This window comes from Galeopterus variegatus, unplaced genomic scaffold (genome assembly GCF_000696425.1).
Source record: "Galeopterus variegatus unplaced genomic scaffold, G_variegatus-3.0.2 Scaffold3375, whole genome shotgun sequence".
In the NCBI taxonomy this organism is placed as follows: domain Eukaryota; kingdom Metazoa; phylum Chordata; class Mammalia; order Dermoptera; family Cynocephalidae; genus Galeopterus; species Galeopterus variegatus.
The window spans coordinates 183,388-195,936 of NW_007729486.1; the positions used below are offsets into that span (position 1 = coordinate 183,388).

The 12,549-nt window shown below is 48.3% G+C and overlaps 1 pseudogene; it reads left to right on the plus strand.

The window, feature by feature from the left end:
- Positions 1–11,797, plus strand: part of LOC103600510 — a 47,927-nt pseudogene extending 36,130 nt beyond the window's left edge.
- Positions 11,798–12,549: the final 752 nt, after the last annotated feature.

Genomic DNA, 12,549 nt, shown 5'->3' on the forward strand with positions numbered 1-12,549 from the left:
CGGCGGGCGGGGCGGGGCGGACGCCGGCGACCCTACCACCCTGCCCCGGCTCCAGACTCCGCGGCAGCCTTCGGGGGAGGGAGGGAGCTCCGAGGACCCGGTCCTCGATCTCTGCTCCAGCGGTCCATTGCCCCCTGTCTGAGGACGGCCTCCTGCGGGTGATCCTTTCCCAGATCAGCCCGCCTCGCCCGCCACATTCTTCCCCCTCCAGGTGTCTTCAGCTCCAAAGCCATTCTTCCAGGAGACCCCGACCCTCTGCTTCCCTTTCCCACCACCAGGGGCCCCGCTCCCCACCACTCTCTACAGCCCCTGAGGCAGGGATGACCCCCTTTCCCAGCCCTGCACACCTACATCCTTCTGCTGCCACCTGCCACAGGGGCTCTGAGCCAGCCATCCAGCTGCTGTGCCTAAGACTGGGCCCTCCTTGCCGTCACCCGCCCCCACCCCCAGAACCCAGAAGCCAGTCTGGCAAAAGGACTTTTCAGATCCTGAGCTTTGGGAACAATTTGACCCACTTCCCAAAAGGCTGGTACCAAGCCAGCCGTGCTTTTTTGGTGGAGACACCTGTCTTGTCTGCCAGTACGTGGACCAAGAATGCCTCTGTCAAAATGGGCCAGTGGGTCCCTGAGTCCTCCTCCAAGCTGCCCTGACTTGCTGGCCAGTGTCCCAGAGACCAGGGCCAGGATCTTTGTCATTTAAGGCCTCCAAAGCTGGTTTGCCCAACTATCCCCAGTTCCCCAGAATTCCTCCAGCCACTGTGTTGGGGGTATAGGATCCAGTACTGATGGGGCCACCTTTCTGGGTCGTGGGCCTGATCTCCTCTCCCACACCATTGTTTTCCCGCCTGCTCCCCAGGGAACCCAGGATAGGGTCATGGGGCCAGAGTTCAGGGTCTCGTTCTCCCCCACAGCTCTGTGGCCCTCTCTCTTTCCCTGTTAGAAACTTACCCCTCTGTCACCAGGCACTGTCTCCTGTGGATGGGGCCTGGGCCATCTGCACAGCATCCAGTCCCCAGGGCACAGAAAGCTGGGCTGGGACCACGCAGGTCTGGGACCTGTGCTGGGGCAGCATGAAGGGGGTGGCCATTAGCCAGGCCTGGGCTTGGGGGCCAGGGGTCCTGGGGTCGAGTGTTGTTGGCTTTCACTGAGCTCCAATGGGGTTCGAGGGCTTGCTTTGCAACGAATAGAGGAGGCAGAGCAGGGGCTGTTTTTCCTGCGTGTTTCTGACTGTCTTGTGTTGCTATGGTGACAGTTTTGCCTCTCTTCCTCCTTCTGACTCTTCTGGGAGCTGGTTTTTATTGGTCTGTTGTCTTGTCTTTTATGGCTCTAATTTCTCCTTTCTACTTGCTCTGAAATAAACAGTCATAAACATGGGCACTGGGCCCAGGCTGGGGGCTGGCAGAACTTCACCTCCTGCTGGCCCTGGGCTCCCGTGAGGGGACAGACCTGCCCACGCTCCCTCCTGCCTCTCAGCTCTGGGAGGGGACAGCAGCATCCCAGGCCCTGGCAGGCGCACAGTGGGTACCATACTGCCTCTGTGCTAATAATAGATCTCAAATGTGTTCAGGAGCTCTCTGATGTTATTTCCTTTTATCTTCACAATAGTCTTGGGGTGGAGGGAGGGACTGTCCCCACTTTGTAGATGAGGAAACTAAGCTCAGAGCAAGTGAGCTTTTTCCTAAGGTCACAGTGACTTTAGCATACATCCAGCCCTCGGATTTTGTTGGATGAATGGGGAAGTGATGGAGCTGACATGTGTCTCCCTGGCTTCCCACCCTGCTGGGCTCCCTGCTCCTGCTTTCTGAGGGACCCTAGAGCCTGTCTCAGTGCAGCCCCCTAAACCCAGAATCCAGGAGGCTTATGGGAAGGTGTGTGCAGTTTCCCTGTCCCCCGGGTGTGCCGCTGGATGCCTGCGGAGGTGAGCTGCCAGGGAGCTGCCTGTCAGGTCCTTTGTGCACCCTTGACCTGAACTGTTGGGGACTCAAGTTGAGAGCAGAGGGAAGCCACTTGTGACTTCCTGTTTTTACTCAGCACCAAGAAGAGTTCAGTTTGCTTTTACTCCTGGGGCCTAGATGCAACCGGATGAGTCAGGAACACTCTGAGCGGAGCAGACCCTCCCAAGCCATCCCTGGGCAAGGAGTTCAGAGCTCACTGGGGCCATCGGGTCACCCACTGTCCACTGACAGTGACACTTCCCAGTGAAGCTGCCCCCACCCCCACCCCGGTTATTTTTCCCTTCATGGACTCCTTTTCCTTCCCATTGTCATGCCCTAGGTCTGGTCATAATAACCTGAAAAAGTATTATGGTAGCATGAAAAGACCAGGAAATCAGAAGCCTCACTGTCAAATTCTGGCTCTGGGGAAGTCAGTTCACTCATATGGGCCTCGGTTTCTCAGTCTTTAAAATAGAATTGATAATGTCCGTCCTATTGGGCACATCTCTGTTCTTTTAGTACGGAATGGGATGGCATACAGTGTGTGCTTTGAATGCTTCAAAGGCTGAAGGACCCATAATGTCCTAGTCCTGTTGGGACATCTTAGTGTTAAAGACCCCCCTGAACCACTGTCCAGAAGTTGAGAATGGATTTAGCAGTAATTAAGCAGTAAACTCAGGGTTAGAAGCATTCTCTAAAATCATCATGTCCAGCCTTGTTGTTGAATCTGTTTCTTCATTTTTCCATCTTACATTTATTGAGTATACAGTTTGGAAAACTGGGGATTAAAAAAATGAATATTATTTCTGTTTTCAAAGAATGTGGTATGGTGGTAAAGGTAGACATGGAAAGAGATCCTTGTAATGCAGTCAGAGTGGTGGTGTGATAAGGGGAAGGACAGGTTGACATGGGGCCCACAGGTGGCCACTTAACTAGGTCACCCACTAGGTCAAATGAGGTGGCCTGTGCTTTGTGGCTGAAATACAGTTGTCCTATTCTGGCCCTCCTAGCAAGGGGATGATTGCTGGGGAATCCCTCATTTGGCTGTGGTGAGCAGGGCAGGAGGGATACGCATGGCAGAGAACCAGGTCTGCCTTTCTTTCTGGGTTTTGACTCATCCACTCATAGCAGCCTCTGGTTCCTACTTCATCTTGGTTAAAATCCTATCCCAGGAGGGGTATGAATGACCTGACAGGCTAGGCAACATGGTAACTGGAAAGAAAGCAGGTTTTGGAGTCAGACATGAGTTCCAACTCCACTAGTGCTGTGGGATCCTGATGGTGTGTTGAACCTATCTGAGCCTCAATTCTTGGATCTGTAAAATTGTAATAATTATACTTGCCTTCTAAGAATTAAATAATCTTATGTATTTATAGAGTCTGGCATGGTGCCCACTTCACAGTAGACTTGCTGTTATTCAGTTATATTGATTAGAAAAGAGTTCTCAGTTACTGGGCCTATGGGTCCTGTTAGGACCGTGGTGGAGAGCTCTTTGGATGAATTCCGGCCTTCAGAGATGTATCCATTTTCTGAGAAGGTTAAAAACTGCCCATGCTCAGGCTCCTAGCACTGCTGGTTAATCTTCGAGTTATCTCTCACCAGCTAAGCTATTCTATAATGCTATGACAAGGTGCAAATCACCAACACTTCTGTTTTCTCCAAGAAGAGCACATTTGAAATGGCAGCAAACACCTTGAGTTTCAAGCATGGTTAACTTCCTTCTATTTTATTTAAAAGTTACCTTATAGATATATATACAATTTCCCAAATCTTCATTACGACTTTGTGACATGAGTATTATTGTTCCTATTTTACAGTTAAGGAAACTGGGAAAGGCAAAGTCACTCGCATGGTGTCCGGCCGCTAGTGTCAGGGCCAGCATTTAAAACTGGGTCCTGATTGCCCTTTGAGCCATAGTACACAGTCTCGTCATTTCCTTGGCTGGTGTGTGAGTAACTTAAAATAATTGTGTTTGGCAAATGCGAGCAGATTTTAACAGGGGTGGAACTGGTCAGTGTTGTAACCTAGACTCGTAGTAAATATTTAGAGACTTTATTAGGGTTTTCCTCTCAGTGTAGCATTAATGAGGCTTTCTGCAGTTGGCTGAGGTTTTATTCCTGTAAGTGATGGATAGAAAAGGAGTTTGACACATCTGAGTTAAGAGGAAAGGTCTGATGATGCTAGAAGTAGCTTCCCTGGCACAAGAACGGGTCACTGGTTTATCATTGAAATGAGCTGAACCTTAGGACGGGCCAAGGTTTTATAATTGAACTTGTGAATGGACAGCATGGCAGGTGCCTTCTAGGGATATAGAAACAGGAGAAGCAGCAAAGGTAGACATATGTGTGGATGGCTCTTCAAATGCAAGGCAATTTGGATTCGGTCTGTCAGTGTAATGCATGTCTAGGAAGATGTTGATATTGACAAGCAATTATAGAATTGCTTATGAGCCTTTCTTGGGTAATTTAGAAGCCTAATTTCCTTGGTATAAGAACCTCATTGCCCCAACAAATCAAGTGTTGAAAACAGGCTCCATGTCTCTCAGCAGTGTGTTTACCAGGTCCGGCTTAGTGCTGCAGACAGATGCGTTTCCATTTGCAATTATCTCAGGGCCTGAGTGTGATGTCTGCTTATTTAATGACTTCACTTTCTAATAAAAATTCTGTATGGCATAGATAATTAGATTTTTAAAATGAAACTAGGGAACAGAGTGCCCTAAAGAGTTTAATTGCAGTTTTATGATGGATCAAGCATAAAAATGGGATCATTCATCCATTTAACAAATGTGTAGGGGGCGGGCTTTCACCCTGTGCTGCACCAGAATGTGAGGGTGCAGTGATCGGTGTGGCATTGTCCCTGTCCTCAGGTAGCTCCCTCTCCATGGGGGAAGCAGAGGATTAAACACATGCTCAAGTGGAGCTTGGCTACTGTCATACATAGTGTAGTGGACTGGGGGAAGAGGAAATGTCACCGTTTTAACTTATTCAGCAGAACCCGTTCCCCTCTACATGGGTGTTATCCATGGAGCACTTGAACTACACCTGACATGTGGCACAGAGAGGGAACCTGAAACAGAAAAGTGCATGTCTTGGAAGGCTCCCAAGCTGGGCTCAGCACTCAGCTCCACCCCTCACTTCCCAGGTGAGGGAAGACCAGGTCTCCAACTTCAGTTTCACTGCTGGTGAAATGGGAAGGTTGAAGCTGATGACTTAGAAGGGCCTTTCCACTTGTAGCCTGTTTTAGTCTGTTTTGTGTTGCTATAACAGAAATACCTGAGACTGGGTAATTTATAAGGAAGAGAGGTTTACTTGGCTTACGATTCTGGGACAGCTGTGTCTGGCATGGGCCTCAGGCTGCTTCAACTCATGGCGGAAAGTGGCAGCAGCCAGCGGGTACAAGCGGATCACATGGCGACAGGAAGCAAGAGAGAGGAAGCAAGAGAGAGAGAGAAGGTGCCAGGGTCTTTTTAAGCAACAAGCTCTCATGGGAACTAATATAGCGAGAACTCACTCACTACCCCTCCTCCCCCAGGGAGAGCATTAATCCATTCATGAGGGATCCGTCCCCATGACTCAATCAGTTTCCAACACTGCCACATTAGAGATCAAATTTCCACATGAGTTTGGGAGGGGACAACACATCCAAACTCCATCATTCTGCCCCTGGCCCCCCAAAACTCATGTCACTCTCACATACAAAGTAGAATCATTCTATCCCAACAGACCCAAAAGTCTTAGCTTGCTCCTGCACCAACTTAAAACTCCAAAGTCTCATCTGAGACCAAAAAGTCTTTCCAGCTGTGAACCTGAAAAACAAAACCAAATTTATCTACTGCCAAGACACAATGGTGGAACAGGCATTGGGTGTACATTCCCATTCCAAAAGGGAGAAATAGGCCAAAAGAAAGGAGAAACAGGCCCCAAACAAGTACGAAACCCAGCAGGACAGACATTAAATCTTAAAGCTTCAAAATAATCTTCTTTGACTCCAACTCTTGTGTCCTGGGCACAGTGGGGCATCTAGCATCAGGCAGCCTTGTTCCCTCAGCTCGGCCAGGCACGGCCCAGTGGGCCACGCTAGTGCCTATGGCTTTTCCAGGCCTGCATTGCACGCTACCAGTGGTCCTGAAGTTCTGGGGTCCTGGTGGCAGCCCCTCTGCCTTGGCTCTACTAGACATTTCCCTGATGGGAGCTGTCTGTGGGGGCTCCGACCCCACTTTTCTGCTTGGCATTGCTCTAGTAGATGACCTCTGTGGTGGCTCCACCCCTGTGGCAGGTCTCTGCCTGGGCTTCCAGGCTTTTCCATACCTCCTCTGGGATCTGGGTGGAGGCTGCCATGCCTCCACTGCTCTCACGTCCTGCCGGCCTGCACACTTAACACAACGTGGACGTGGACGCCACTGAGGTTTCGGGCCTCTACTCTCCAGGGCTGCTGCATGAACCGCACTTGGGGCTGCTCCAACCGGAGCAGCTGGGATGCAGGGAGCAGGATCCCGAGGGCAGCTGTGCCTCAGGTCTGTCCTCCTGGACAACTCAGTCCTTCTAGGCCTCAGGGTCTGTGATGGGTGGGGCACCCTTCCAGACTTCTGAAATGCCTTCAGGGCTTTTCTCTCATTGTCTTGGCTCTTAGCATCTGGCTGCCTCACCGCCAAGATAATGTCTTCAGCAACCAGTTTATCTGCTTCACCCTTGCATTGTTCTCCCGCTCTCTGCATCTTTACCGCATGGCCAGGCTGCAAATTTTCCAAATCTTTACGCTCTGCTTCCATTTTAAATTCTGGCTTTTCATCATGCCTTTGCCGCCATAACTCAGAGTAGGCTGTTAGAAGTAGTCATAAAGCGTCCTGAATGCTTTGCTGCTTAGAAATTTCTTTGGTCAAATGCTCTGGTTCACAACTCTTAGGTCCCACCTTCCACAAAATCCAAGGGCATGGACACAATGCAGCCAGGTTCCTTGCTATGGTGTAGCAAGGGTGATCTTTTGTCCAATTCCCAATAAGTTCCTCATTCCTATCTGAGACCTCATCATCACCCCGATGGCCTTTACTGTCCACGTTTCTATCGGCATTCTGCTCACCACTACATAAGTCTCTAAGACATTCCAAACTTCCCCTCATCTTTCTGTCTTCTTCTAAGTCCTCCAAACTCCTCCAACCACTGCCCATTACCCAGTTCCAAAGCAGCATCCACATTTTCAGGTTTCTGTTTAGCAACACCCCACTCCTCGGGACCAATTTTCTGCCCTCGGGACCAATTTTCTGCTTTAGTCTGTTTTGTGTTGCTATAACAGAAATACCTGAGACTGGGTAATTTATAAGGAAGAGAGGTTTACTTGGCTTACGATTCTGGGACAGCTGTGTCTGGCATGGACCTCAGGCTGCTTCTACTCATGGCGGAAAGTAGCAGGCAGCCGGTGGGTACAAGCGGATCACATGGCGACAGGAAGCAAGAGAGAGAAGCAAGAGAAAGAGAGAGAAGGTGCCAGGGTCTTTTTAAGCAACAAGCTCTCGCGGGAACTAATAGAGCGAGAACTCACTCATTAATCCCCCCTCCCCCAGGGAGAGCATTAATCCATTCGTGAGGGAGCTGCCCCTGTGACTCAATTCCAACACTGCCACATTGGAGATCAAATTTCCACATGAGTTTTGGAGGGGACAACACATCCAAACTCCATCATAGCCTGATGATTCTAATAAGTCCTTGAGCTCATTTCTCTGAGTGACAGATTAAGAAGCAAAGCCTGGCAGCCTTCATCAGCAGGGCTGCTGGGAGAGAGCTGGGGATGGGAAGAGCCAAGTGGGTTTTCAGGAAATCCTTGCAACGAGCAGAGAGACCTTGCTCTCCTCCCAGAAGGGGAACCTCTTTCTGAGTGAGCAACCTGATAAATGGTTGAAGTCAATCATTGACAGCAGAAAGAGACAAGAAGAGATTCAGGAATGGAGCAGAGGCAGGGAACAGACATCAAGTTCCAGAGCCTCCATAACATGAGTGTGGAAGGGGGTTGGCCTCACAGATGGCTTGGTCACTGCAAATATGCTTTTCTGTTTTAAGGAGATGTCCTTTTATTTTAAACATCATTTGGTTTGATGACTCCCAAGTTTTAAATAAATTAAAATGCACAATTATTTTATGATCATGAGAAACACTGACTAACACGCACCTACCCTTCAAGGTCTCTCGTCCCCATTGGCAACCAGATGCAGGCCCTTCCATAGCCAAGATGAGGCTGGGTCCCAGTCACCTCGTGTAAAGGGGCAGTGTGCTGTGGGTCAGGGGAAGAAAAACGGAGAGGCAGAGATGAGCCGGGGCTTGTGCCCACACTGCCCACCACCAGCAGCCTGAGCTTTGGCAAGTGTATTCTTCTCTCTGAATCTGTGTTCTCCTTGGTCAAATGTGGTCAGCAGCACCTTCTGAGCAAAATAGGGTATTGTCAGCAGGATAATAATAAGCATTTAATAGTCTCTTTTAGAGATCTTCTGAAGAGGTTTCAAAACAGATATCATCCCCAGTCTGTGGATGGGGACACTGAAGTCCAGAGGTGTTAAGGAACTTGCATAATGTCAGCTCATTAGGAAGGTGGCATAGCTGGTTTTTGAACCCACGCCTGTGTGTCTGTGTGCCTTCAAAGCCTGGTCTCTCTAGACCACCCATACTATAAGTAAGAGGCATGGAATGTATTAATTAGTGTGGAATTAATAAGCATGTGTCTTGGGTAAAATACTCATCTCAAAGAATTAGTAAGTTCATGCTAGCCAGAGTTGACTCCATACCCTAAAACTGAAAAAAGAGAGAGAAAAAAAATGTAGCTTGTGTTTCAATATAGCTTCCCTGTGATGGCACCCCTTGTGTTTGGCTGAGGTCCTCCAGGGTATCCTTCGCTCAGCTGTCTTCATCAGAGGATGCCGTCCAGCAGTCAGGAACCGAGCCTGCAGTGTGAGCCGCATATGAGCTTGCTGAGCTGTGGATCGGTCCCAGTCGGGGCAGGTGGTGTATTAGTTATTTTTCAGACCCTTCCCTGGGACAGCTTGCGGTCACGAGAACACAAGAGAACTATGTTCTCTGCGTACACAATGACAGACTCACGTGCAGAGAAACACTTGTGGTCTGACTCCTCTATTCTCAGAAACTGAGGGAGATTAGATAGATAGCTGGGTATATGGATGGATGGAAGGAAAGAAGACAGGTAGAAAAAGAAGAGAGGGATAAAAAGCTGGATGATAGAAAGGGAGAAAGAAGGAAAGAGAGAGAGAGGGAGGGAGAGAGAGGGGGAGAGAGAGAGAGAGAGAGAGAAAGGAAAAAAGAAAGAAAGAAAGGAAGGAAGGAAGGAAGGAAGGAAGGAAGGAAGGAAGGAAGGAAGGAAGGAAGGAAGGAAGGAAGTGAAAAGAGAGAGGAAGAGAGAGCAAGAAGAGGAAGGGAGAAAGAGAAACCAAGACCAATGGCTTTTCCAAGGTTAAGACAAGAACTCGTCCACTACAAGGGTACTTCAAAAAGTTCGTGGAAAAATGAAATTAGAAGAGCACACAAATCGTTCCATGATCTTTTTGAAAACCCCTCGTACAGCTCTTTGAAATCCAGAGAAGTGGATGAGCTCCTGGAAGTTCCTGAGCTCGTGTTCTGAAGCAAACAGACCAGGGCTGGAACCGGGGCTCTTCCCTCGGGCAAGTTCCTGCAGCTTGGCTCAATTTTGCAATTTGTGAACTGAAGTTTATAACGTTTGTGTGTCAGGGATATGGTGAGGGGTAAATGTATTACATATGTATCAGTCTTATTTTTTGCCTGATTTGTTTATAATGTTCATTTGGACAGTTTCTGCTACGTCCTTCGGGTTCCTCTTTATTGGTTGTTCTGGGTGGGAAATGACATGGAACTGCTCCTTTCGCTGACAACATATTCCTGAATCACCCCTGACAAAGCCCCCAGAAGCCTCTCCTCTGGACTTCTGTTTCTGGCTTATGAGCCTTCATTGTACACCTGAAAGGAAGCTGGCTGTGTTACGTGCTGGACTGTAACAAGGGTAGCGATTCGAGTCGGCATCAAGCATCGCACACGCTGTGGGATCCATCTCCTCATGCCAAGTGTCTTTCTTATTTTTTAAATGTGTACTTTTCTCTGGAGTGTTGAGGTTTCAAATCTGGGTCCTTAAATACCTTTAGAAGTAATAAATGAGGTCATTATCTATTTTGTGACACATACACACTCTCTCTGTTTTTTTTTTTTTTTTTTTTTTTTTGGTGGCTGGCTTTTAAATCCAAAAATCTAAAAAGCTCTAAAAATGGAAAGTTTTTCTCATCACTCATTTGGAAGCAAAAAGCTGGCCCAATCTTACAGGGGACTTTTTACAGCTTTTATTTATCCCACTCAGGATGAATGAGTTTTTAGGCAGAAAGATGCGTGCTCCAGACTCTCTGGGGGGTGCACATGATATATGGTTTATGCATTCTGTTGCCTTTCTTAAATATAAAAAAAAATTCTGAATTAGGAAGCACATCTGAGCAAAGAGCTTCAAAGAAGTGTTGGTGCACCTCTATTATAAAAAGCCTAAAGGAACACACAGTGTCCCAAGAGTCGGGAAGACATGGTGAGTGTCCCATCTTAGGTATTAGATGGTGTGGTGTCATGGTTTACCTCATGCTCATCAAAAGCATTAATGGCCAGTTTTATATTTTGTTAATTTAAACAATAGGAAATGAATTAAATGACCATGCTTGGCACAAAAACAAAACAACAGCAACAACTTTTAAAAACATGGTTTCCAAAGGTTCCTTAGGATAAAGTAATTTAAAAAATAACTTCCTTAGAGGCAAAAATAAGCTGAGAATTTTTAATCGAGTGTCACTTACAAACAAGTTTCATCATTGGCCTTGGGGGGAAGGTAGCAGGGAATTTTTAGGTCTTACTGGTCGTCTTCACCTCCTGAGGAGGAAGCAGGGCTTGCAGAGCTCGCATGAGGAAGTGGGAAGCCCCAGCAGAGAGTGAGAAGGTCCTGCTCTCTTCTTGGGTCTGCTCCTGACTTGCCAAGGGAGCTTGGGCTTATCACCGCCTTCTCTAGCCCCCAGGAGCTGCGCTGCTAAGTAAATGCCTTCTCCCTTTCTCTTTCTCTGAGAGTCTAAGGGTGTAGTTAGGGCCCCCAAAGAGAGGGAAGACAGTGGGAAGCACAGAGCTGCCTGCTTGGCTGCCTCCCGCCAGCCCCAGCCCAACCCCTGGAGGGACGTGAGCAGGCTGCCCTGCACTGCACCTCGGTGTCCTCGGGCCCCTCCTTTACTTCTTTCACACACTGCTCTTTGGATGCCTTCAGCTGGTCTGTGCCTGATGCATTTTGGCCCCAGCACCTCCACGACCGTTCACACTGCTGATGGCAGCGGTGGGCTCATGGACTGCTCGACCAAGCATCACGGGCGACCATGGCCCTGATGGTAACGGCCATCACCAGCAGCGTCTCTGCTGTTGGGGGCATGACTAAGCATCGTTGAGGGGGTGTCAGAGGGGAGAGTGAAAGTAGCCTATTAAAGAGCATGGGATCAGTGCAAGATCTGCCCAAGGAAAGGAATTGCTCGTGGTTATGGCCGGCATCCTTGTGGACTACGCGGTGACATACAGAACATTTAGGCAAATGGGATTGGAGGGTGCCTGTCACTGAGCTAGTTTCCCTCTTTCTCCCACTCTTTCTCTGCTTTTTAACTCTGACTTTTGCCAGGTTGAAAGTGCAACATTTCTTCCCAGATTCTATGAGCTTTAAAAAGTCAGTGGCTCTGCCTCTTTCTTAGGACCTACCCGCTCATCTGCCCGAGACTCTCCCTTAGCAGAAACTCATGATGGGAACCAGAGGCCTGACCACAGACGGCTGGTTTCCACCATAGAGAAGTGACCCTGAATTTTAGGATCCTGAAGGCCTTTGGTGAGCACAGACTGTTGGAGCCACTCAGGAGTGCATATGGTTTAGATCAAGGCACACTGAGCTGAGGACACCTCTGGGGATGGCTGGCCCTTACAGATGAGAGAGACCCGGATGCGCATGTGTGTGAGTGTGTGTGTAGTGTAGTGTGTGATGTGTATGTGAGGTGTGTGAGTGTGTGTGACAGTATGTGGATGTGTTGTATGGGTGGGTGTGAGTTGTGTGAGTGTATGAATGTGCGTGGGGTGTGAATGTGCGGGCGTGTGTGTGCACGTGCGTGTTGGGGGAGTCCTTTCAGACCCAGGGAGCTGCTGCCGAGGGCGGGGCTCTGCCTTAGGCTGACCCCTGGCCTTTGTGCAGTCATGAATGGAGCTGAGGACTCAAGTGCTCCTGCAGGCTGAGGGGCCTTTTGTCTTTCAGGGACCAGTGACCACCACCAGGTAAGGCAATTCTGAAGTGAACTGGCAGGAAGCAACTAAATTACGTTTCTTAGGGGGAAATATCTAAGCCTTCTGATTCAGAAACACAGAACCCTGTAAAATCTTATTTTATATATAAATCTTTTTTAAAAATATGTTATATATTTTATATATAAATCTTATTTTACAGTAAAATCTTATTTTATATTTGAAAAAATTCAAATCACTTGAGTATTCTACTTTAAAAATAAAAGTAAGTGAAAGAAAAACCTAATAAAGGACTAAGATATATTCAGTTTTATTTAA